The sequence below is a fragment of the Psittacula echo genome (genome assembly GCF_963264785.1).
Source record: "Psittacula echo genome assembly, chromosome: 7".
NCBI classification, from domain to species: domain Eukaryota; kingdom Metazoa; phylum Chordata; class Aves; order Psittaciformes; family Psittacidae; genus Psittacula; species Psittacula echo.
This window is the reverse complement of record NC_137740.1, coordinates 38,066,110-38,091,752: the sequence shown is the minus strand read 5'-3', so window position 1 is coordinate 38,091,752 and position 25,643 is coordinate 38,066,110.

The following is a 25,643-nucleotide window of genomic DNA, read 5'->3' as shown; positions in this document are numbered from 1 at the left end:
TATTAGAAGAATAATTAAGCAGTATTTACTTACAATTATATCCAATAACTTTTTTATGCTGTGATTAATTAAATTCTAAAATTTCCTCATAGTGTCCGCATATATTAAACATGGAAATTGATTTCCTCCAACAACTCATTAAGGTCCTGAAATGCTGTGGATTAATCAGTTATTCTTTACTTTGCATTGTAAATCTTTACGTGCACATCAATCAATCAGAGCTCCCAAACAGCCAGCAGGGACCTGCAAATCATGGCCGAAGCCACTTGCCTCTGCTTTTATATAGTAAATCCTAGCTCTTTGTCTGTTGAGAAAATAAAACCAGTTTCCACTTAAGCCATTACACATTTTTTAACATTGGGTTTTAGTAATCTCCCTCTCTGAAGAGGGGAATTTCACACCACCAGAATGCAGGCACTAAATGCTGATGTAGATGGGAGCATCCAAAGTCATCTTCAGATGCTTTCATGTCTAAATCCAGTATTTGCCAGATGTTTCTATGTGGAATTATTTTATTTTAAGATAATTGTTGAATTATAAAATCTTATTCAAATACACAGTTGCTTCTATCTCATGCACAAAATAGGTGAATGTTTTCATCCAGACAAAGAAATCTGAAGCAAAATCTGAGGTCTGAAAGTGGTAAATTTTGGGGGAACTGAGACTGGGGCTCTGCAGCATAGGCACATTGCATTCTATTAGAAAAGGTGTCTTTTTGTATGTAGTGCTTGGCCCCCTCAATCCCCTTTCTCTGCAAAATGGGAGAAGATACCAGCATCTCCAGAGATGCTAGGAAACTGCATTTTTCAGGCTTAAAATGAAAACAGATGTTTTGAAAGGAGAGTTTCATACAGTTACCCCTGTGTGATAACACAGCAGAGAGCCTCAACCAGGATTTATTTTCTGTTGAATAGATATATCTGGAAGTGACTGAGTGCAGGTGGGATGAGACAACTTTTTCTTAATACAATACTTGAATTAGTTAATAATTAGTTAATAATTGAATTCTTACATATGTTGAAGTCTGATTCTTGAAATTTGGTGAAGGCTGTTAGAGCTGTCCAGTAGCTTTTGTTTGGCTTTAGTATCCAAGAGCTGAAATCCCAAACAAATACAGTGCGAAGAGATTGCTGAAAATTTCCAGCAAGTGTTTCCACGCTAATTAGCTCCCAAGAGGTATGAGATTTGAGCAGAGGGAGCCAGCTTTGCTCTTCTTTTCCATTGGCATTCAAGGAGTGTAGAGCTTAAAATCTCCAGCCATAGCTGATCGCCATAAATGATTAATATGCTATTTATAGGATACAATTTCTTCAGTATGCAATAGGTGCATTTTAATCAGCCTTTCAAGGCTCTTAAAACCAGATTACAGTGAAGCACTGCTTGTTAGGTCTGGCACTGGTCAAAAGCCTAAAACAATTCATCACATAGCCTTACAGTCTTGTGAAGATGTATTGACACAGCATATATGACACATATCCTGCCTGATGATGTCAAGGACAGACCTTAAAAACCTTTTTTCTGTGATAGGTGACAGATTGCCCTGGCTATGGCTCAGGAGGAGTTGCCTGTGCCAAAGGTATTCCCTGGTGAAGAGGTGTGAGATGTGCCTGGGAATGCCAAGGAGCCGCATCCTGCTCCAGCAGGACCACCCCGCTCCAGCTCTGCCTGGGCAGTGAGGGCCAAAGCACCATGGCTTGTAAAACATACCAGAAATATAGTTGACTTCAGCAGACGGGAACTGCTTCTTCATAAAAAGCTGGTTAAACCATATTGTCCCTAGTTAAATTATATGTATATACATGTATGGATGGATATATATTTAGTACTAGCCATGTAGACCACATTGCATTAGCTGGGTGAGGAAAATATGCCTTTAGCTTTGTTAATTTAACTCCTGTTTTAAAGGCTATTTACAAGAGGGTTTACAAGCACAAGAACGCAGGAGCTCCTGGATTTTGGCTGACTGGCTGTCTTAAAATCTGCTTGTTGGGCAGAAATCCCTCGTTATTTAAAGAAGAAAATAGGAATTAAGCAGATTGCATACAAGCAACTTGCACAGACCCTTGCTTTCACAGCTATAGCTGTTTGCATCCTTCCTGCTTTACCAGGCACCAAGCAGGAAACAGCACTTCTTCATTTCCATCTGCTGTCCCAAGTCCGTCCATCAAGCTCTCACTGTGGTCATGCTACTGACCCACCAGGTCTTGGGAACGTGGGGAACGGCAACCATGGCTCCTGGGGAGAGTAGTGAGGGTTGTCCTGCATGGAGAGGTGAGGAAGAGAGGCTGAAGCACAGGAGACCAAACAACTTCATGGAAAACTAGAATTTTGGAGGTGTGAAGAAGCACTGAGGGTTGGTTTTCTCCTCTTGGTATCCGACTTGAGAACGAACTAAGGAATGTACTGCCCAATGTGGGAACTGTCAATCTTTCCAGCTTTATTTTGTGCTTAAAAATCAGGGTTTGTGGCTGAGAACAGATGCACATGTACCTTTTGTGTGGCATGGTGGGAGGCAACTGCGCAGCCTGCTGGGGAATATTTCATGGTGTGGCTTACAAACTTTCTTGAAAAAGGCTTAAAGATTTAATATTAGAGATGGATTTTCACTCTGTCTTTTTTTTTTTTTATATCAGGGTATAATGTGGCAAGCTTGACTCTTGCAAGGCATCATCTGCAGCATCTGTACAATGTCTAACTCCTGTGGCGACTGCAGGGCAGAGAAAGGCAGCATGCAGCCATAGGAAAATCCAAATCAGTAATTCTGTTCATTCCTCCTTTAAACAGACAGGGTATTAAAAAAAATTTGCACCTTTTCAGTGGCTGTGAAACAGCAGTGCTCAGGCTTCATTTGCAGGAATAGGTAGATATTTATTTTCTAATTCACACAGTTTATTATGAAATCAAAAAGACTCTTAAAAACTAGGTTTGCTGTAAATAGAAAGGAGAACTTGATTTGCACTGCATGGACAGTGGTCACCTTTACATGCAAGAGGCTTAGTGTATGAAAGTCTCCAGGCAGGGCTGGAGGGAGGGCATGGCAAGGGGAAGCAGTTCATTCTGTGTCTGATGAAGCTGGTATATTCATAGAAAATAGTTCCTCCTTGCCCGAGCTATAATTAGCTGACTTTGAATTATACTAAACCACAGTTAATTTTAATTTCTGATAAAAATTGGATAATAAAAATTGGATCTTTTTCTAATAGTGCATTATTATCTTACAGATAGAGTAATTCAGCTTATTAATTATTCCAAGATATCCAGGTCTTCCTTTCTTTAAGAGGAAAATCCACATTTCTTTTCTCCCATAGACTTGTCTAGGACAGATTGGTACATGTTACCACCACAGGTCTTGTGTAATTATATTTTGCTGGTCCTTCTGTTGAAGGGGCTGTAGCCTGTGGCCATGGAATGTTCAAGGTCTGCCAGGAGGATATGGATGCTGCAATTGGGTCCCCACAGACAGCCCACTGTGGGGACAGGGAGAACCCAGCAGCCCCACTGGTTCCAGCCTTAGGCAGGTGACAATGCACGCAGTTCAGGTCCCATGTCTGGAGGAAGAAGCAACAAGCATCATCACTTGCATAAAAAAATTTAGGGCTGATGTCCAGGCAAAAACTTGCTTCCATGAGGAGGCATCTAGTTTTATCACAGCGAGGCCAGAGGAAAGTCCTTTTCCCTCACTGCACATGGATTTGTGCACAAGATGGCTCATCCGTGGTAGGCAGATGGTTACAAGATTGCTGTTTACTTTGCTATTTCTTCTTCTAAACTGTTTTTATTTTAGTATGTGAAAAAGTAATTACGAACAAAACCTGGTTAAACCCAAATCCTTCTAATAGAGTGTATGAAACTGAGCTGACCAGAGTGCAGCAGGTGTGGGGGGTAAGCGTACGTGGGTCAGGGCAGCTGCAGCTCTGCCAAAGATCTTGTTTCCTCCCTTTTTTGCATAAGCAAATGGCAGAAATGAAATTTGGGATCTTGATACAGCACTTGGCTCAAAGAGCAGCTTTCCAGTTATCTTGTTATTTGAGAGAAAAAAATTGAAATTTTCTCTAACCAGTATTATCCAGATTAGACACACGTTTTTTTGTGGACAGAACTTCTGTGTTCTTATAAAAAATGAGCGAGCCTGGAAATCGAAGTGTAAACCAAAGACTGAATTTGGAAATGCTGTCGCTGGTGCTAAGGAAGCTGTGGGGGGTGGGGGCTGAGGGCGTGGGCAGTGTCCTCAGGCTTCCCAGAGAAAGGGTCCGGTGTTCCCTCATGGTTGTCCAAGCCCCTGGCACTGTAACTTTTTGGCACTGGAATTGGGTATTGGCATCATGTGAAGAGTGCAAACAACTAATTTTCATTTGCTATTAGATTATATATACCTGTATCAGTTGTACCGCTCTCTGCAAAGCTGCTCAAAGAAGAGAGATTTTCCAGTCTATCGTCTGCTGAAGGGAACTTTGTGAGGTGTCTAAAGGCAGAAATCCAATGCTCTGAGAAAAAGACAAACTTGGGTGCACAAAAAGGATGTATAACGGAGACCTTAAAGCTGTACCAGGACAGGGTGTTTTGAGTTCTGCCATTTCTGTGAGAAAAACAATGTCATGAATAAATGAAGAAGTGCTGGAGCTGGGAGTTATGGCTGTGCTGGCATGGATGTTGGGACACACTGGCTAAGAGAAGTGCTGTGCACAGTGGGCTGTCAAACAGCAGATAGAAAATCAGCAAAAAAACCCCCAACCTCAAATGACATTAGCTCCGAGCAAAATATGCTTCATCAGCTTGGCAACTTTCATTACCTGTTGGTGATGATGTCTCTTCAGTCACAGGGAGACAGAGGACAAATTAAAAAAAAAGTAATCTACTGAGCATGTTACACGTTTCTGACTTTCAGAGCAATAATTCAGACAGAATCCAGCTTAGGAAAATCCCTTGTCTAGCTAATATTCACACACTGGCTCTCTGCTACTGCTCCTTCCTCTGCCCAGCCGCCTGGAGTCTGTAACTCTAACACATTAAGACAGCTTCAGCATCTTCGCAGTCAAAAAAGTGCCTGTTTCTTTCCACATGCCAAGATATTTGACAGAAATGGGTATTCTAAATGTGCAAATGTAGCAACAAGGAATGCAGCTGAGGGCAGGATACTTTCTAAATATTTACTCATCTTCCTCATGAAGCCATGCTGGGTCTGCATGGCTGGATCTCAGATGTCAGGGGCTCTGCATGGAAAAGTCTTGTGGTGCAAAGAAGTAACTGTGATTTAGTTTTGCAAAATCCAGAGTGGTTTTGCTGCGACAGATTTTGTTTCCTGCTCTCCCCCAGGTGTGGAGCTGTCATTTTTGAGGGATGCTTTAAACTTAGAATCATAGAGTCATACAATAGTTAGGGTTGGAAAGGACCTTAAGATCACCTAGTTCCAACCCCCCTGCCATGGGCAGGGACACCCCACACTAAACAGTGTCACCCAAGGCCTCATCCAACCTGGCCTTGAACACCTCCAGGGATGGAGCATTCACAACCTCCCTGGGCAACCCATTCCAGGGCCTCACCACCCTCTCAGTAAAGAATTTCTTCCTTATATCCAATCTAAACTTCTCCTGTTTAAGTTTTAACCCGTTACCCCTTGTCCTGTCACTACAGTCCCTGATGAAGAGTCCCTCCCCAGCATCCTTGTAGGCCCCCTTCAGATACTGGAAGGCTGCTATGAGGTCTCCATGCAGCCTTCTCTTCTCCAGGCTGAACAGCCCCAACTTTCTCAGCCTGTCTCCATACGGGAGGTGCTCCAGTCCCCTGATCATCCTCGTGGCGCTCCTCTGGACTTGTTCCAACAGTTCCATCTCCTTTTTATGTTGAGGACACCAGAATGGCACACAATACTCCAAGTGAGGTCTCACGAGAGCAGAGCAGAGGGGCAGGATCACCTCCTTTGACCTGCTGGTCACACTCCTTTTGATGCAGCCCAGGATACGGTTGGCTTTCTGGGCTGCGAGCACACACTGAAGCCGGCTCATGCTCATTTTCTCATCAACCAACACCCCCAAGTCCTTCTCTGCAGGGCTGCTCTGAATCTCTTCTCTGCCCAACCTGTAGCTGTGCCTGGGATTACTCCGACCCAGGTGTAGGACCTTGCACTTGGCATGCTTAAACTTCATCAGGTTGGCATCAGCCCACCTCACAAGTGTGTGAAGGTCCCTCTGGATGGCATCCCTTCCCTCCAGCGTATCAACAGAACCACACAGCTTGGTGTCATCGGCAAACTTGCTGAGGGTGCACTCAATCCCACTGTCCATGTCACCGACAAAGATGTTGAACAAGACCTTTCCCAACACTGATCCCTGAGGGACACCACTCGTTACCGATCTCCAGCCGGACATCGAGCCATTGACCACAACTCTTTGCGTGCAGCCATCCAGCCAGTTCTTTATCCACCGAGTGGTCCACCCATCAAATGGATGTCTCTCCAATTTAGAGACAAGGATGTAATGTGGGACAGTGTCAAAGGCTTTGCACAAATCCAGGTAGATGACGTCAACTGCTTTGCCCCCGGTCCATCAGTTTTGTAGCCCCATCATAGAAGGCCACCAAATTGGTCAGGCAGGATTTCCCCTTAGTGAAGCCATGCTGGCTGTCACCAACCACCTCCTTGTTTTTCATGTGCCTTAGCATGCCTTCCAGGAGAATGTGCTCCAAGAGTTTGCCAGGCACAGAGGTGAGACTGACTGGTCTGTAATTCCCCAGGTCATCCATTTTCCCCTTCTTGAAAATGGGGGTTATATTTCCCTTTTTCCAGTCGTCGGGAACTTCACCTGACTGCCATGATTTTTCAAATATGATGGCCAGTGGCTTAGCAACTTCATTCGCCAGCTCCTTCAGGACCTGCGGATGGAAGTCATCAGGTCCCACTCTTACACAAATCCCAGGAATTACTGCCACGCAATTACTTCTCAGGTTAAATCCTGCAAGTGCTAGGCAATCTTTTTTAGTCTCAGTCCTTAGAAAGGACCATTGATCACCTGGTCTGATCTTTTCTTCATCACAGACCATTAAGCCTCACCCCAGTGCCTCTGTATTAAGCTCACAGATATTAGTTAGACCCAAGTGTTACAGCCCTTGAGAAACTCAGTTTCACAGGTGTGTGAAGCATCTGTACAGTCAGGGAGCTGCTGAAATAAGATTTGTGCTCCTACCTTTCCTGAGTCTCCCAGGTTTCACTTCCTCCAAGCAATCAGAGATTCTCTCTATTTTCATAGCCCCGACATGTTTTCTTAATTTTTGGTGGAGTTGCTTGTTAGATGGTGAAACTGGCTGCTTCTGTCCTTAGGTCCTTTCCTACCATGGCAACAAGAAGGGCTGACGGGGAGCTGATGGTGGTATGAGAGGAAAATGGGGAGAGTGCAGCTATCACATAAGGTTAGGGTGGGAAAATTAAAATAGGGTGGCTGGAAGTCTGATGCAAATCAAGACTGCCAATGAAAACATTTCTCAGGTGGTTGGTGGAGGTGAATGAAGATGTGTGGAAGAGCAAACTTGAGACAAAAAATATTCCCGTGAAATCTTAAATCCAGGGAATTCAAAAAAAAAAATTTTTTTTTGGAGAAACTTAGGGAAATGTGGATAAAGAAGTGGGTGTAAATGACAGCATGAGCAATTGTTTGAAGGTCAGCATGGATTCACATCAAAAACACAAAATCAAGCGGGTGTGAGAAGACACATGCTAACCCCCACCTGCCTGGCCTCGCTCTGCTGTCCCTGGCTCAGGCGTGCGTTCCTGCGGCAGCTCCTGCCAGTTCCTTTACCTTCATTATTGTTTTACTAATAAATAAGGGGGTGGGGTTTTGCTGCTGCTTTGTGTACCAGTCAAAGCAGGCTTGCTCTAAATTCAAGCATTGCAAGCTCAGTCTGGCCTTGGGAACTCAAACTTGGTTCTCCTTCCTACTTGCTGCCAGCAATAACACACCCACTGAGAAGCCAGTGGGTGATGGTACTGTGGGCAAGGCAAGTGAGGAGACAGCTAGCTCTGCTGCAGCACCCTGGGCTCTGACCCCAATGCACCCAACCTGGGATTCTGCCAGGAAATGAAGCACAATTTTTTAACCAGATTTACAGGTTTCAGCCATCCCGCTGATGCTCTGCCTGCCTCTGCACCAGTCTTCAGTTTCCTACATTTGTGTTGCCAGCCTGTGGTTTGCTCAGTAATTTCAATCCAGCTTGGAGGCAGAAAATGGCATCAGCCCTGTAATCAAAGTAGAGTTTGATGACAGGTTTAGACAAAGTGTCCAGTACCAACCTGAATGTGATAGTACAGGCAGTGTCCAAATCATCACCTTTGCCTTCAACAGTAATTGGCCTGGGCCAATTTCTTCATGTCCTGAAATGCCTGATCTTCCCTAATTTGTTAGAGACACCCCCTGTAGCTTGTATTAACGATGTTATTAAAAAATATGTTATCTACCAATATAAATGCCCATCTTCCCTGTTAAGAAATGCAGATTTGCAATGCAAACCAGAGAGGAAGTTTTGGAGAGCATTTTTATCTTACATTTTAGGAGATGTTCTGTAGTGGGTTGATTGCTCAGCTACCACCAGGAAACCTCCTTGTCCCAGCCCACCCATGGCATCAGCTTGGCTTCAATGCATGTATCTGTGCTGAAAAAATAACCTGAGATCCTGAGCAGGACACCCAGCCAGCCTCAGGTTCCTGCAGCATAGACCTCATCAATAGACCTCATAGAACCATAGGTTCCGGCATCATAGACCTCATCAAACCCATCCAGCTGCAGTGTGCCACTGCCTTTTGATGCAAAGGGAGATGTGTAGAGGAGAGGAGAAATGGGATTATTTGAAAAATGCCTTTGTGCTTATTCAAATGGCAGATGGACTTGGCTGGTGATTACCAGATGCAGCCATGTTCCTAGCACTGGGTCAGTGGGGACAGCCTGGGCTCCGACAGCCATACGGTGCCTTGCTGAACTTGACATCCACACAGCTGGGCACAGCTGGCACCTCTTAGCTGCTCCATCTGCAGGGCTGGAACTGAACACTGGAGATGAACCAAATGTTGTAGCATTGCTGACATTAAGGATGCTTCTGCTTCTATATATACAAAAATGGGCAGCAAATATTTTGCTCTTTGTCATGGAGCTCTGCTGCCTTCCATGGCATTGCCTTCTGTGTCACCAATGAATTCTTGTTTGTTTGTTACCGTTTGATTTTCTTCCCACAGAGGACTGATTTATTAATAGGAAGAAAACAAGCAATAAAGAATCCCTCCAGTTATTTAGCTTAGCTTGACTTCTTACTCTTCTTTGTTGGCTAAATTAGAAACAATCCAGATCTACAGGAACCCTACTTCTAATTTGGAGAGCTGTAATTATTAGGAGCTATATTTACCAAGACACTTGTCTGAACTTGTAACCAGATTTTAAATGAGTGTGTTATTAAGGTAGGGAATAAAAGAAGACAAATTCAGTTGCACAGTTTAACCCACACTGTGTGGAACCTCTTTTCCCTTTTCATGCCAAGAAAGTGTTTATTTACAATTTTTTCTTGAGTCGACATTCGCTTTGCATACACTATTGCAAAATATCTAAACACAGCAGACAGCACATCCCTGAGACGTGCTGGAGCTGGGATTCAGTGCACAACACCAAAATTAACTATTTACTACCACCAATTTTTGTGTTTTCTACAAATTCATATTTAAACACTTTCTTATTGATTATGATTGATTATACTTCATGGAGTTTTATAACCAATAAAAAATTTGCAACTAGCAATATTTTTTCTTATTATTTCAGCTGTGAGCTGTTTATTTTCCTTCTGTTGGCTGAAAACACACAAATGTTTAGACAAGTTTAGTCTCAGTGTGCTGACACTTTTGCCACATGCTTGAAAACATCTGAATTATCTCTGTAAAATGTATTTTAGCTTCCTGGCAAAAAAAAACTAAACAAATTTGTTTATGTGACTAAAGAGCATTCTAAAATCCTGTGAATCCACCTTCATATATAACAGGAATTTGAGTTGCCACTGTACCTCTGTGCTGGGTTTAACAAAATTCACATCAAATAGCTGATGGTATGAGCCATTTGAACTTTGTGCTGGCACTTTGGCTTATATGTGTGTGTGTATACATACCTACCGTGCTATTTAATTTCTGATCCAGCATTGTTCCTAGATGAACCTTGTGAAATGAGCTGAGCTGCAACCTGCACATCTTTGCAGAACGATTAGAGCAGGATCCAAATCCGCCTGTAAATTCAAGTTTCCCTTCATTTCCATCGCTATACGTCTCTGAATGACAGCAAATTCATTCCTGCGCTGGAGACTTGCCAGAAGTTTCTCATCTCGCTGTCTGTGGGCTGCTCGCTCCCGCTCTGGCTCTTTCTTTTTTTTTTTTCTTTGAGGCTTTTCTGATGCCTATAGAGTGAGCTCAACTCAAAGGTTTGCAGCTTCGCTCTCGTCTGCTATTCTGTAAGAGCCAGCCTGGGTGCCGGTACAGTCAGGAGTAGTGTGTGAACATCGGATTTCTGCCTTGTTTCCCTGCAGGTGACTCAGAAACTTCACAATGCGGCTGGTAATGTATTTAATTTTCTAAATAAATACTTAAGCATTCCTCTCGTGCAGCTTTGTCAGCTTTTGGATAGACCGGCATTCTTACAACTAATTAAATGAAGAGATGTCGGGAGGTGGCGGATGCCTACTGGGACATGGATGCTGTTTGTTTTACTCTCCAGCCAGAGATGTAGAGGCAGATTTCCTCAAGGAATCTTAGATCAAGCAGCACTTTTTCCTTTAGATAAGAAAGCTTGAACAAATACAGATTAGCAGATGAAATTTCTAATGTGCACAGAGCTGCAGTAAGTTTATTAGTGAAACTGAAATTTAAGGCTGTGTTATGCTGTAGGCTCAGAAAGGAAAGAATTGTCTTCATGTGCTAACAATTTAAAACAGTGTTTGAGAAAGATGCCTGAGGATTCAGAAGGCTCTGCTGAGCAGTGGTCATGCTGCTGTGGCAGAATTTCCCTAGGTTTAACTGCCCTTTTCTTTTGCTCTGCAATTATTAGAAAATAATGTGGCTATGGGTTCATGGGGTAACCCTACCGGGCTTTTCAGCTTTGGTATTCAGCAGGCATTTCAGCTCCTCTAAATGGAAGCCTCTGAATAGTAAGCAGATCAATGTAGGGCTCCTGTAACCAAGAGTTCAGCTGTTTGTCAACATGTAAAAATTCACAGCTCTCATCGGGTGCAGTACAAGCAGCTTCTTAGATTCCTATGAAGTCATCCAGGAAATGCTGCGGGAACCAATCCTGGCTCTGACAGTGGTCAAAGGACTGAAGTAATTAATCTCAGATTTATTTTTTAATTTTTTTTTCCATTCCTAGAACAGTAATTGTAATAAGCAAAGATTTAGTTTGGAGGAGCTACTTGTCTGTATTTAGCATCAGAGCTCTTTTAAGAGCAAATTCTGCCTGTTTTCCTTCAGCAAGACTTCCCTCAAGACTAGCTTACACAGTGTGTTATCTTCACACCTGATGATAAACTGTACATCATCTCAGTACAGTGCAGAAATAGCCCACGAGGCTTTTTCATTTTCTTCTGCTTACAAACAGACAGCTTAAATGTTTTATGCCTCATTACAGAGCTATCCATCAGAAGGCAATGTATTGAAATGACTATATGTAAACACCACAGAGTAAAAAATAAAACTAGGTGCTATTAACTCTGAAGAGATAGAACAGACTAACCTGCTTCTGAGACAACATTTGAAGGTAAAGCTAATTGTGAGTGGTAGCTCAGGCATCTCACAGTGAGGGTTCTGATGCAGCAGATGAGGATACATCCTGCACAAGCAATTCTTCACCACGTAGCATCCGTTGCTTTTCTTAATTCAGTGGGAAAGGAGGAGGAGGTTTAACATGTTGATATTGATATATCTGACATGACATAGAAGATATGGCTCTTAGTTCTAGTGTGGGTGGATGTAAATAAGCAAATATTGAATTATCATTTCTACAAAGCTAAAATTAATCTGAGCTTTTCTGTTTTCCAGGACAACTTGTCAGACAATATAAACTAATTTGCTAAATTACACAGGAAAAAGGAATGCATTAGGAATATCTAATTTACCTAGAGCTGGATGTATTTTGATTCCCTTTATTGCCTGTTTCAAGTTTTTTCAGCTTTCCAATAGGCTAGAGAAACTGTATAGGTAGTCTTACAAACAAAAGAAATACACGAAGGATTTACCTTAGTAGTAGGATGCTAGGATTCACCTGCTTGCACTATGCATTCAAAGTACAGATACTGTATGAGACCTTCACTTGCTTTAAATCTCTGGCCTCTTAAAACTCTGATTTTATATTACTTGAGGGTCCTTACTTTTGAAGGTTCTTACTTTTGCAGTTTGTGGACTTGTGTAATCTCAATAAAACCAAGAAGGCTATTTATGTGCCTAAGGGCTAGACCATCTGTTTTGTTTAAAAGCTTGAAATACAAAAAATTAGATCAAATTGCAAGGAAAATATTTTCATTTACAGTAATTTCCCTGGATTTTCCTAAAGAAAATAGAGTAATAAATTACATAGTTTGTTAGTATGCTCTGTGAAGGTGAAATCGTATTATTTCAGAATGCCTGTAACTATTATACAGACTTGTAGCTGTATGTAAGCTTTACAGTAAAACCAATACCTAACAATTTTTATATCTGAAAAGCTTGCATTGTTACATCTCAGAGCATTAGAAAAGGCAGTAATTCAGGTGGATAGAAGTGTAGACTCCAGATTTTGTCCCAAGTTGCTATGCTGTCGACTGAGCAACAAGGGCAACTGAGTTCAGATACACTCCTCTACAACAGGTTGGATGAGTAAATACAATGTGCAAAATCACCTGCAGCAACACCAGAGATAACATAAAAATTTCTAATGAAACAATGATGATGTAGGGAGTTTAATTAGAGTTTGGTCACAAGACAGATGAAGTCAGCTCTGCTCTTCCTGGATTTGACAGAAGCTAGACATGGAGACATTTTCATTTAGCAAGGTCAGATAAATCCAATAGTATATAATGTGGTTTTGAGGAAAAACAATGCTGGGAAAATATCTACTAGGCAAGAGTAATAATCAAGTCTCTTCTTCAGCATCTCTATAGGAACAGGAGAGTCAATTGAACTTAAGACAATACTTCATTTAAAGGTATGTCAAAGAAGTGAAGATTAAACGTGGCCTAAAATTGTCCTTAGGAAAACTGTGAATGATGATAAGTGGGTGTTGGTAGAACCAGGCTAACATGGTTTGTAGTCACTGAAATGGGCCATTAGATTGGACTAGACGATCCAGCCTGAGCTCTTGGGAGGCAAAGTGGAGAGAAGCTCCCAGCCCATAAGACTGGGTGCATTTCCCATGCAGTTTGCATGATGGATGTAAAAATATCTTGAAGCAAGAGGCTTCAGAGTGGAGGTGGCCACCTTTGGAGATGGCATTTCACCCCTAGCATTGACTGTAACAATGCACCTCAGCTGTGGTCAGCCCTCCTGCTGGCCATGATGTCTCAGAGGAGTTGGTTCCTGGGAAGATGTTAAAAGTGAAGTACATATAATTGGGCTAAAGGGGAAAGGATTTGGAACATAAACCAGTCATCAGTCTGAAACTTTGTAGCTTTCAAGGAAGAGAATTGAAAGGAATGATTTATTGTGGTAGGAAGAGATGTAATGAATAAGATGATGAAGGCATAGTTATGCTGAATATAGGAAAATTTTCCTGTTGTATGGTCTTCTTTATAGTATGCAAAATAACCTCTACAGGGAGCCAAATGAAATTTTACTACTTAAGCACTGAAAAAGAGCTGTGACAAGCTCTGTGCCCAAATGAATATGGCACATGTTGGATGAGGCAACTGGATTCATTTGAAAAAAAAATCTCTATTACCGTTCTGTGGCAAAAGAAATATGTAGTAAAACTTGAAGTTATTTTCAGAATTCAATGAGGTGTTTAAATAGGACTATTAAATTGTAAGTGTTTAAAACACCTATAAAATATAGGTGTTCAACAGGACTATTAAACGCAAAGTGTAGCTGAGGTGCATTTTCACATCAGCAGCACTGTTCAACCTTTCTGGCAAGAAATGAGAACAATAAAATTAGGAGAACATGATAAACTTTTCCAATAATTCTTGCACAGGACTGAACATATTGTATCTGATGCTCTGCGCTAGCCAGCTGGATGTGGAGATTGGTGTAATCAACCCACCATGCCCAATTTTAACTGACAGATCTGAAAACAGCTAAGCTACTTAAATGCAAAGGCATTTGCAGGAAGGTGCTCCCAAGCCTTTTGCCTCTCTGAGGGGTGACAGCACAGTTGCCAGTCACTCTATAGAATTACCCAAAAGTACTTGTAAAACCACTTTGTAGTATTCATGGCAGCATGAATCCACTGCTCCCAACCGCAAGACATTTTGCTGAACTTTCTGTGTCCAAAGCTCCCATTCTTGGGCAAAGAGCACAGGAACAGGAAGAAATTAAATGTGTTGGTGGTCTCCGAGCACACTCCCCTCCTGGAAGGTTTAGCCTGTGCAGTGATTCTGAGGTTTTATGAAATGCTCTCGTCTTCATGCATTGAGTACTATTTTAGTGCATCAAGCTGAAACCAAGGGCAGCTTCTACTGCAGTGTTTTGGTTGTAATTACTCTTATTGCTGCACCTGAAATGCCTGTAATTAGCCTCAGCCTGGCTGGCTGAGAGTGCAGGAAGCCAATTACTTAGGTGCTAGCATCCACCTTAGTGGGGTGGGAGTTAGTGTTGTTTTTTTTTCTGCTTGTCCCTTTGAGTGAGATCCACTATTTTCTGGACCTGGGAGTGGGCAGGTTTGCCTTTCTGTTGCCAGATATTAGAGCTGTCATCTACCTTCTGTGGTACTTGTGTAGTGGTGGGGAGTAATTATTATGGTAAGAGAGTATTATTCCTCTTCTTGGTAAGGCTGGGAATGTGAGTGCTGTGCCTGCTTGCAGGAGAGAGATCTCCTGTGGTTATTTATCTTTCTTTCACATTTGCACCTTAAAAACAGAATATTAAAGCATGTCACAGGAGGGAAAATGTGTAACTTGCTATATAGCAATAACCTGCAGACTCTGGAGAGAGATGGCTGGTTTTTTTTGACACTGTCTGTTTGCACAGGTTGCAGCTGGGTCTGGTGTGCTGCTGCATTTATCCTATGTCTCTCTGGAAAGCAGCATTTCTCCCTAGGTGGTGGTGAGGTGAGAATGGGAAAATCTGTTGAGATACTCTTGGGCAGAACCTGCTTTTCTGAGCAAGTAGCTTACAATCATGTTGTCCATGCAAAGTTTCTGTGACTCCGGGCACTGGATTCTGCAACCTAAAGCGGAATTACCTCCACAGGCCCTGTAGCTAAGTGCCTTTTTTTTATTAGATGTCAGTAAGATGTTCCTGACCTAGCCTCAGTTGTGTTACTGCTTCCAAATGTAATGGCTGTGTTTGATCAAATTTTTACACAAGGGAGTGGACAGTACTTTGTGATGTTCACATGGTGTGTTTGTCTTCCTGAAGAACACAAGGTAATATTTTCTTTGGGGATAGATATTGGTAAGGTCCAGATTCGAGAGGAAGCAGTTTCCCTGATCACAAACAAAGTGGGAGGTATGGTGTGTGTATGCTAATTATAAAATGCCCTCTGCTATTAATGGTGCCAAATGCAAGGAAGATATTCTGTTGGTGTGTGCTGATGCTGGAAGTGTGGCTCTGGTCCATGCTCTCTACCTGCTACCCCCTCACAAAGGGGTGCAGCCAGGGCTCCTGGGCATAGATGGGATCAAGGAAGATCCCTCTTCCAGTCCTTCCCTGTGGAGCAAGACCTGCAAGGAATGGGCTGTGATCAGATCTGGAAGAGACCAGTGGTTTAGCAAAGGAAGAGGCAAAAAACTTCTGCCTCTTTGTCTGGAAGCTATGCAGCATTTTGATATCTGAGAGGTCGCAATAACTGTTTGGTACCGTTATAGTGGAAGATCTGTGGTCGTGCTGTTTCCAAACCATGGGTGAAGTTAGAAATGTTCTGATATTTTGACAGAATGCAGTGTTACAGATGGGTGAGATAGCTTGCAGATATGAACCATCACCTATAATCCACAATCCTGACAAATCTTTAATGTGGGATGGGCTCCAAATAGAAAGTTCACGGTGGTTAAAGGTGGCTTCACACATGCATGGGTTGTTGTTGGCCATGCCAGACCCTCCAATTGGAGGGAAAGGGATTGGGTGGTGGCAGCATTGTGGTGTCCTTCATGTCCTTGTTATACCATCTAGCAGGGTCATGCTCTAAGTTGTGGTCATCTTGCTTTGTGTATCTACAGGATGAGCTTTATTTCTCATCGTGTGTCTTTCATTGCCGTCTGGTATTAGCTCTCTTGGCACTGACGATGGCTCCTGAGTCTGGGAGCTTGGCTAGTGTTTCCAGCAGCATCAGCAGGTGTTAATGAAAGATTAGATCTGCCCACAAACCTGCTCTCTCCCACAAGAGAGAAAACAACGTTTGGAAGTTGAAACAGGTGATTTTGTTCCATCTGCAGTTTCAGGGCACAATATTTTTAATTTGCTGTACTAAAGATAGGCTGGGCAATGCAATGCCTTCTGGAAGAGTTGCAAGGGTTACCTGCAGCCAGTTTATTTGCAGATAAACTAATATGGTTTGTAGCATTTGAGCGAGATGTGATATGGTATAGCATTGTAAAGCTCGATATTAATTTTTAATAGTCTTTGGATACCCTTTGGAAGGATGCCCTCCGTAGAATATTAGTCCCTGCCCTTCAAAGCTCCAGCTTTCCTGCTGGATGAATTGTACAGTGGCAAATATCTATTTCCAAGAGCTTGCAATCAACTTCTACTTGTTTGAAAGTAAGTGGCCATGTTTCTCCTTTGCAAAGGCATGTCTGGGGTTGCAACTGTTCAGGATAACAGAAGCTTTTGTTTATAGAAAATATAAGTTGTTCCTTGACTGCTAGGAGTGTTTTGAGAAGCTCCTAAGGAAAAGGTAAATCAATTTGCTAGAAACTTTTTAATCCTTTCCTGTTTTTTTTTTTTTTTTTTTTTTTTGAAGATGAAGACCTAACAGACTGCTTTGTAGGCTTTTCTGTACTAGCTTTGTTTAAGGAGCAGAAACATCTTTATACAATGTTAGAAAACACCCCAAAAATGCTGTTTCCTACCCTTTACAACTCTACTCACTCTGAGAATGATCAGAAATGAGGAAAATCCTTTTGGAGTGACTTTCCCTCCTTCCCGTCCCCCACCTCCTTGCACAAGTCGTTATCATACATTCATCCTTGTTAGTGAGTTCTAACTCTGGTGTGTTAAAGTACTGCATCTTGTTTATTCTTGATAAGCATGAAACAAATTAGGGCATGTTAACATCTACTGCAGTCCTGCCTCAGATTGCCTCTTGGCAGATATCCTCTCGTCAATTTCTGCAGCACCGGAGGTAGCTGAGCTTGATCTTTCTTTTGCCATCCCAGGCATAATCCCAGAAACATTAGGTTTGGAAACCTTTCAGCAAAAATGGCTGGTGATTATGCTTGCTGCCTGCCAACATGTCCCTTGCCAGGAAGCAGCAGGAATAATGGCGACACCTCGACAAATGGCCTAACAAGCTGAATTCATCCATTTAGAAACAGGTTATTCATGAGTGCAAAGCAAAACTCATCAGCTCTTGTTTCCTTTTGGACCCTTCTTAATATTCTGTTTTCTTGTTTTTAGTAGACTAGTTTTGAATAAGCAACTACTTCTGTGTTGATACTTGGGTATCAGTCAGACGCTGGTGTTGCAGGAGGAGCTCAAGGGCTGGTGGTGGATGACATTGGCTAGTTCCCCAGCTGACCCATCTCTGCTGGTATGATGTGATGTGGCCAACAGCCCATCTTGTGAAATGTAAGATATTGCAGGCTTTCATACTTAATCCAGGAAAGCACAAAGAAAAAAATACTTTGAATGCAAACTCAAGGAATATGGAGATTAACAGGGCATGACAACCTGTAAAACAGTGGAGGACAACCAATGATGTTCTTGGTGTGCTATTCCCATCACTGACCTATTGGTACCCACTTCTGACAGGAGTGGGTCATAGTGGATGTGCCTTTGTCACCAGCTGTAGGATTCCTCTTCTTTTTGTTTTCGTATCCTTCTCTGGGATGTAGCTGCAGCTGCAAAGGTCGCCAGATGTCAAATGCTTCAAGTCACTGTTGTTATCCTTGGAAGAAAATTGCATCATTCTTCTGAAAAATTACATACCTGTGCTCTCTAGGAACACAGAGTGCACAGCTCTGAAAGCAAAGTCATTCCTAAGTCTTTTTGAGTGATGCAATTTGGTTAACCTACTTCCTAAAGCACAATTAAGCATAGCTAAATAATGGCTATACAGGAATGAACTTTCCTCAAAAAACTCTAGTCCTTGTGCAAATGGTATTTCACTAAGAAGGTTTGCAGAGCAGCTAGCATCTGGTTAGTGCACAAAGAGTTACCAGTCATTCCCTGGGAGGGTGCGCTTGTCTCTGCTCTTGATTTCATCTTGTCTCCAGAAGGGTTAGCAGGTGTGAGCTGCTGGCCAAAGCATCCTCCCTCCAATTTATCAGCTTCATGGAAAACAATGGAATTTAAAACCTTTGGGACGGAGTTTGAAGGTGTGGGGAAGCAGAGGTGTTTGGGGGTGTTGCCTGATCTGTAGCTACACTGTGGACACTGTTGGAAGCAGTGACAAGCAGAGCAGCTATTGGGTTTTGTGGGTTGTATTTGTTTTGTTGCTTTTTTTCCCCTTCCAGTAAGAGCTGTATTGTTTCCCCTTTGTATGTTCCCAGCAGTTAATATCTTGCTCTGGATAAATTCTTGCGTAAGCCTGGATGTTAAGAGCAGTAGTAGAACCCAGCAAAGGCTTTGTCTTGTTCCTGGGTACTTTCAAGGTATTTTGAAGCCAGATGCAAATTTTTTAATTTATCCCTTTCCTTCCTGTGACCCTGCCTGTTAGAACATCCTTTAGTAATAAAATTCATCAGTAGAAGTGAACAGGTTTGGAAATGCTGTAGTCAAAAATGTGACCTCAGCTCTTATTTCTCAAGCCGGTAGATGTCTCTGAGTCTCTAGTGTGAATCCCAACGGCAGGTTTTAGTGTAGCATTATACCATCAAAAATGTACTGAAAGAGCAAAACCTAAAGAGGGAAGATGGCTAAAATCACACTTTGCAGATTGGCAGAGCTTTTTGCATCAGATCTGCTGGCAGGGTTGGATAACATATTGATGCATCAGTATTAAGAAGAGCTTGCTGTTTGTTTTCCAGCTCCATGTTTCACAGAAATATTCTTGCTTCACGTTTTTAATGAAAAAATATATTTCTGGTTGTCTGTGTTTGCAGAGGATAGCTTACAAATGTGAAGCCCAAAGGCTCAAAACCCCAGAGGCAAATAAAACACCAATATTTACGGTTTTTTAGAGTAACTCTTTTTTAATTGAGTTTCATGACATTTGGTGTTTTGGTTTATGGATTTTGAATGATAAAATAGTGGTTTTGAAGTATCTTGCAAATTGCTAACACTATCAGATTCTGTAAGTTAATCATAAATGGTATAAATTGCCATGTGAAAAACATTATTTAAAAAAAGAAATATAACTGTATTTTATGAATCCTGTTTTAAGAGATTTCCTCTCATCTCATAAATTACTTGGAAATTATTTAAGCAAAGAAGAAATAAAGTAAAATTGAAATCTTTACTGTTTTATCTTTCTCTTCCCTTTTCATCTCCTTCCTACTCCAAGTCCTTCATGCAGTGACTGAGTACAGCATTGTCCTTTTTTATAAAATGTGATAGATGGTAGGCTTATTTTTAACTATATTGTTATAGTCAATTCTGGTCAGATGGTCAGACTATATTGTCTGAATATCTAGATTTACCAGCCATTATGCGTGTTGTACTGGCAATGTGCAGCCTTGAGGGGGAGGGGGAACCTGCTCTGTTCTTATTTTCCTTTCATTATTTTTAAAAAGAGCCATCTTTTCTTGAGGTTATGGGCTCAGGGCACTGCTCTGGCCATCATACAGAAGTGCTCCCACTGCAGCAGTAGCCTGGATCCCAAGCGGTGGTGGCTGGGGCAGTTCACATCCTCTTTGGTGTAACAATCCAGCTCATAGTTCAGAAGCATAGATGGGCATACATCCTTCTGTGGTAACCTATACACTGTGTTATCCTTTCTCCCTATACATCTAGACCTGTCTTGCCCTTAGCATACTGCTGAGCTGTATCTTCTCCTGACAAGGAGCTTCTAAACTCAGAGCCCATTGTGTGAGAGCATTTCTTCTGGTCATTTTTTAGTTGCTGCTTATTTTCAAAGGAATGCTAATACCCAGTACTGAAAACTGCTGACCTAAAGTCCCAGCAATGAGCTGGAGGTTTCATGGGGGACTGTTTCTCTCCATCCTTTTTCTGATGGGAGAAGCTCCAACATGTTCTCTGGGGATGAACTTTCTCCATAGCCTGGCCAGTCTGGTAACTGGTCTCCAAGCTCTTGTTTCTCAGTGAAGGAACGTAGGTCTAATACACTAGTGCCATTAGGTTTGCATATAAATCTAGTTATAGACTCCAGTATCTGTTGTTTCACTCATTATAGGTAAGTTTAATCTGCCCTCAATTTTACCAAACTTCAGCGTTCTTTATGGTCTGTTAGGTTTGACCAAATGCTACTCAGTCAATCCTGCAAATCTTTCACCCTTGCTGCTCATCTGGTTTTCTGTATCAATAATAAAAGTAATGCTATGAAGCTCTGTTGAGCTCTTTTCAAGCTGTGGAAGTTTTGTTTCCTTTTTCCTGCATGCTGCACGTATAAATCTTGATAGTCAGGGAATTCATTTTTAAGCTGTGTATATCTTGGCTATCCCTCAACTACTGCTATTTTGTCCCTGTTTCAGAATATTATGTACATTAATTAAAAACAGGTAAATAATATTTGTCGAAGTTTGTTTAAAAAACCTAGTGTAAAGCAGCTGCTTTCAGAAATACATAGACATTTCAGATGAGTTTCCTATCAATGCTTTAAACAGCTTTAATGAACCTTTTAAAAGTATTGAAAATGTTTTACATGCTCATAACTGAATAAATAAGCAGTTCTTTAAGCAAGATTTTGTTTTAAGACAGCCTTGTGCATTTCCCATAGAAACACATGGTTGAGGTCAGAAAGTCATTTTAGGTGATTCTGCATTTGTGCTTTGCGGCAAATAGTCTTAATTCTGGTAAAAGGTTACTGGATTTTAGGCATATCTGAAAGAATTTCTTTTCCTTGAGCAAAGGCTCATTGTAAAAAAGTAATTTGGTATCGGCAGTGCTCCTAGGTGGGCAACTTCTGATTTATATGGAAGTAAAAGTGGCAAAGCAATACTATTTTCTACCTTAGGAAGCATTCCTCCTGCTGTTCCCTTGTCATTCTGAAGGAGGCTGCTCTTGCTGGTTCTTGCTGCGTAAATCGAAATGCTCAAAACCCTTAATATTGCTGACCTTATGGTGTCTGCATCTGTATTGAACTTAAATGCTTTACTTGCTAGAGTTGATGCAGGGCTTTGCTTCATGTGGGAAATATGTGTTGTCATTGCTGTCCAGTCCATACATTGCTCATCTGAATTTCATGTATGTGCATGTGATACACAAGATGGTGAAATCACCACCTCTTCACCATGCAAGAGGGAGCAGGGGAAAAAAAAAAAAATCCTCAAAACTCAGATGAGCAACAGAAACCCAAAGGTTTGTTCTCTCTGTTCTCACTGAAAGTAATGTTCTCATTAGCAGTAATACTGATTTTTTGTGTTGACCTTACCAGGAATGGGCTGAGACAAATACTGAGAGCATTTAAAATTCCCTTCGGTATAGTTTAAAAAAAAAAAAAAACCAACTAAGAAAAATCTTGACATCATAAAAGAAGTGTATAATTTTTGGTCTTAGGATTTCAGTTTTACTATGAAAATTATTATAAATCAAACAGCTAAGTTACCTTCTTACATTCTGAGACACATATACCAACATAGGACTAGTCTGGGATGTCCTACCTGTTTTCATACCATCAAAAAGAGGTAGAAAGTGCTTTGTGAAGCTGGACTTGTCTCTCAAATATGAAGCCTTACTGGTTTTGTAGGCTGAGTGGCATTTTGGCCTTTAAGTTCTGCAGGTGATTTTTCAAATGTAATCCAAATATGTAGTTAAAAATATTCCTTCTGTTTTACCTTTTTGGGTGTGGTTTTGCATCTTCGCTTGGTGTGACAGACAAGAAAGCCCGGCTGGGTGAGGAATGGATCTTTCATGTGCTTATCTCTGGAGTTAGTGGGCACCTTTTGGAACCCTTGGACTGGGAAAGGCTTTCAGGCAGCCCATTTGTGCATTTGTTATTTCTGTGGTCTCCCCACCTTGTTCACCACTTTTGCCTGGGAGAGAGCAGTGTGACTTTAGTCATTTTGTCTGTTTATTTTTGTTCTCTTGCCTTGGATGAAAATTGCTAGTGAGAGCAAATGCCATCTTAAAGACTCTGTTTCAACTACGCAGTGATGGTAGATGCGCTTTGAGCACTACTAAAACATTTACTTTTTTGTTATCTTTTGCCTTTTTTTAATGCTTTATTTTAAATCCACAACAAAAGATCCTTGAAACTATAATTTCCTACTCTATAGGAACCTAGAAAATGCAGCGTTCAATTTTTCCAAGTTAGTCCTTAGCTAGGTGTCTAAATTTTATGGCAGTATTTAGTCTACCTTCTTGTTTTTCCTCTCCCCAAAATAGCCTGAGCTCTAGCCCCTCTTTCCTTCTTTCTTCAGGGAGTGCAGGACGCAACCCAACGAAGCTAGCAGTGACTGATGGGGCATTTTCCATCAAACAGCAATAACCACCACAGCTGTTGTAGTGGTTATTGATCTGAAATCTGGGCAGCCACATATTTGCTTTGAAATTGTGATGGAAAATGTCCTTTCACAAAGGAAGAGATGCAAAATCTGGTTGGAGACGCTGGTTGGAGACACTGGTGGGTTAGGCTCAGCAGAGAGCCAAGGAATGTATGTATGTCTGTAAGCCACTTTCAGGTCAATTTTTTGGTGTTTCAGCAACATACTAAACCTGTGTCAATCTCTTCATCACAATGGTCTCACAGAAATGAGATCTACTTATATATAAAAATAAAGACCTAAACTGGGTAAAATTAAACCACAGTGTTAAAACCGAAATGTGTCTTGAGCAAAATGATAGATCTTATATTATCCATTTAAAAACATTGCTGTTAATTGAAAAAAATTCTCAGTGGAGGTCTTAGTTACGTGCAGTATCACAGGAAGCATGTGGCCTTAAAATGCAACTAATTTTAAAGTGATCATGACTTTGGACAAACTTGTCTTTTCATGAAGTCTGAAAGCAAGGTAACATCATCTCTTCCTTAGTACAAAAAACACCAGCAAACTAATGTCACTGAAGCAAAGAATTTAATGTCTGTTCTGCAAATTAAAAGCTACTTTCTCCTTAGTTTTATGATTTGAAGTAATGTTGCTGAGTGAAGTGTTGTAATTAAAAGTAAAACTGAGGCCTGGGGATGATAGATGTGACTTGTGGGGCTTGCATGCTGGAAAGTCTGTGTCATTTTTCCCCAGCAGAAGGTAGATGGGAGATTCATCATCAGGACAGCAAACATATTCAAGCAGGAGTGGGAGAAGCAATTACACAGAGACCTGTCACTATGAGAAGCCTCTGAATATTCTTACACAAATTTTAATTTAAAATATTGTTTTAATTGTCTGTTGGGGAACTTCATGTTCACTTTATAAGCAAAGCAATGATTTCAGTGATGGATGTGCCCCATCAGACTGGGAGGTGTTCTTCTCAGTGTGAAGATGAAGTGGCCTAAGACACTGAGTACTAGTGGTGCCTGTCACAACCCTAAAAATAAGAGCATTAAGTAATTTAGCATCTTACATTTGTAATTGAGTATGACTTATCCAGTGATCTCTGACGGTGTAAATTGTATTGCACTAGGGGAGCTCAAACCAGTGGGCAAGATTAATGATCGTATAATGAGAAGTTTGAAAACATTTTCTTCATACAGAAATTGAGGCATTAATTTAGACATAAAAGGCATAAATGTTTGAAGACATTGGCTTGCTACAAGTGATAATGTATAATAACAGCACTTTTCAAGTTTATTACTGTTTTCAGTATCGCAGATGGCTGTAAATTGTAGGGCTCTCTTCTATTGTGTCTTTCCCCTCTGCCAAATTAACAAAAGAATGTTAAATCTTGGCTAGCCTTAATACGGTGCATATGTTAACGATGGAAACTGCTTCATTGTGTGCTAAATTGATGGAAGCAAGACAAGATGTGGGGAAATATGTGTGGTTTAGTTGGTACTGGGTATTATTTTGGGATTCAGACTTATGTTCTGCACATAGTGGGGCTCTCTGGAAGATGAAATTTGTATTTCGTGTTTGTTTTGAGTGCTTTCATGTTTCAGTTGCTACTGGGTGTATTTCAGGACAGAAATGTTCAGTATAAACTTGGGCTCTCTAGAAGGTAAGTAACTTCATATTTGGCAGTAGGTTTCTATTTTGAGTGATTGCATCCCAACTGGCCACGCAGGCGTGCATTTCTGATCAATGAGTTGCTTTGAATTACAAAGAGGCAATTGCCCTGAGCTCAGCCTGGTTTGTGGTGACTAAAAGGCAGACTATGAACAAGTTCTGAAGATAAAGCAGGGCTATAGCGTGCACGAGGTTATAACTGGCCAAGCCCTATGTCACCTGTTGAATATTTTGGAAAGTGTGTAGGTGAGAGAAGGGACTGCAGACAGATGAAAAGCATTATCCTAGCTAATGGATTTGAATGTTGGGGACAGGAGGAGAGGGGGAAGGAGGAGAAGGGATGGGAGGGTGGAATCTTGTCCTCTGAGCTTTTCTCCAACGACAGCATTTGTGTGGGGGCCATTCAGGTCGTGTTTTGGAGATCCTGCTGTGATCTTTACTCTTCTGGATGCTCAGCTCATGACCTTAGGGTCTGAGAAGTCACAGGTGCAGCTAAAATCTAGAAGTACATCCAAGTATTTGCCAGTTCTCCCTTCCTGCTCTTGACTCCAGACGGTGTACACAAAATGAAGGAAGAGATTTGCTCTTGGTCTCTCTGTGCTCTGATTCACTATACAAAATGGAAATTGCTTCAATTTCTTTCCCAGACTGGATAATGATATACCCTGATGAAATTGTGATGAGTACACATATAAGACAGACCAGAAAGAAAAATAGGAATGTAGGCCACAGTTTGAAATGTATGTGCAAAGATGTTGGTTACCTTACCAACAGAGGAGAAAGCAAGCTGTATAGGATAGAATACTATTTATGTAATAAAACAGTTTTTTGTGGTATAATTTTAACTTTGATGGGCCCCATCTTATGGAATAGGGTAGAGGTGGGATACAGTTGGGTTGTATAGTTAGAAAAAGTATCAGGAATGCATGAGGGGGCTGAGTGTTTGGGTTAGGCTACTTTAATTCTAGCATTTAATTTGGCATTTAATTCAGGCAACATAAATGCTGACATTTAGTGTGACATCATTTTTTTTTTTGCTATACATGTAAGATATAAGACTTTTCTGC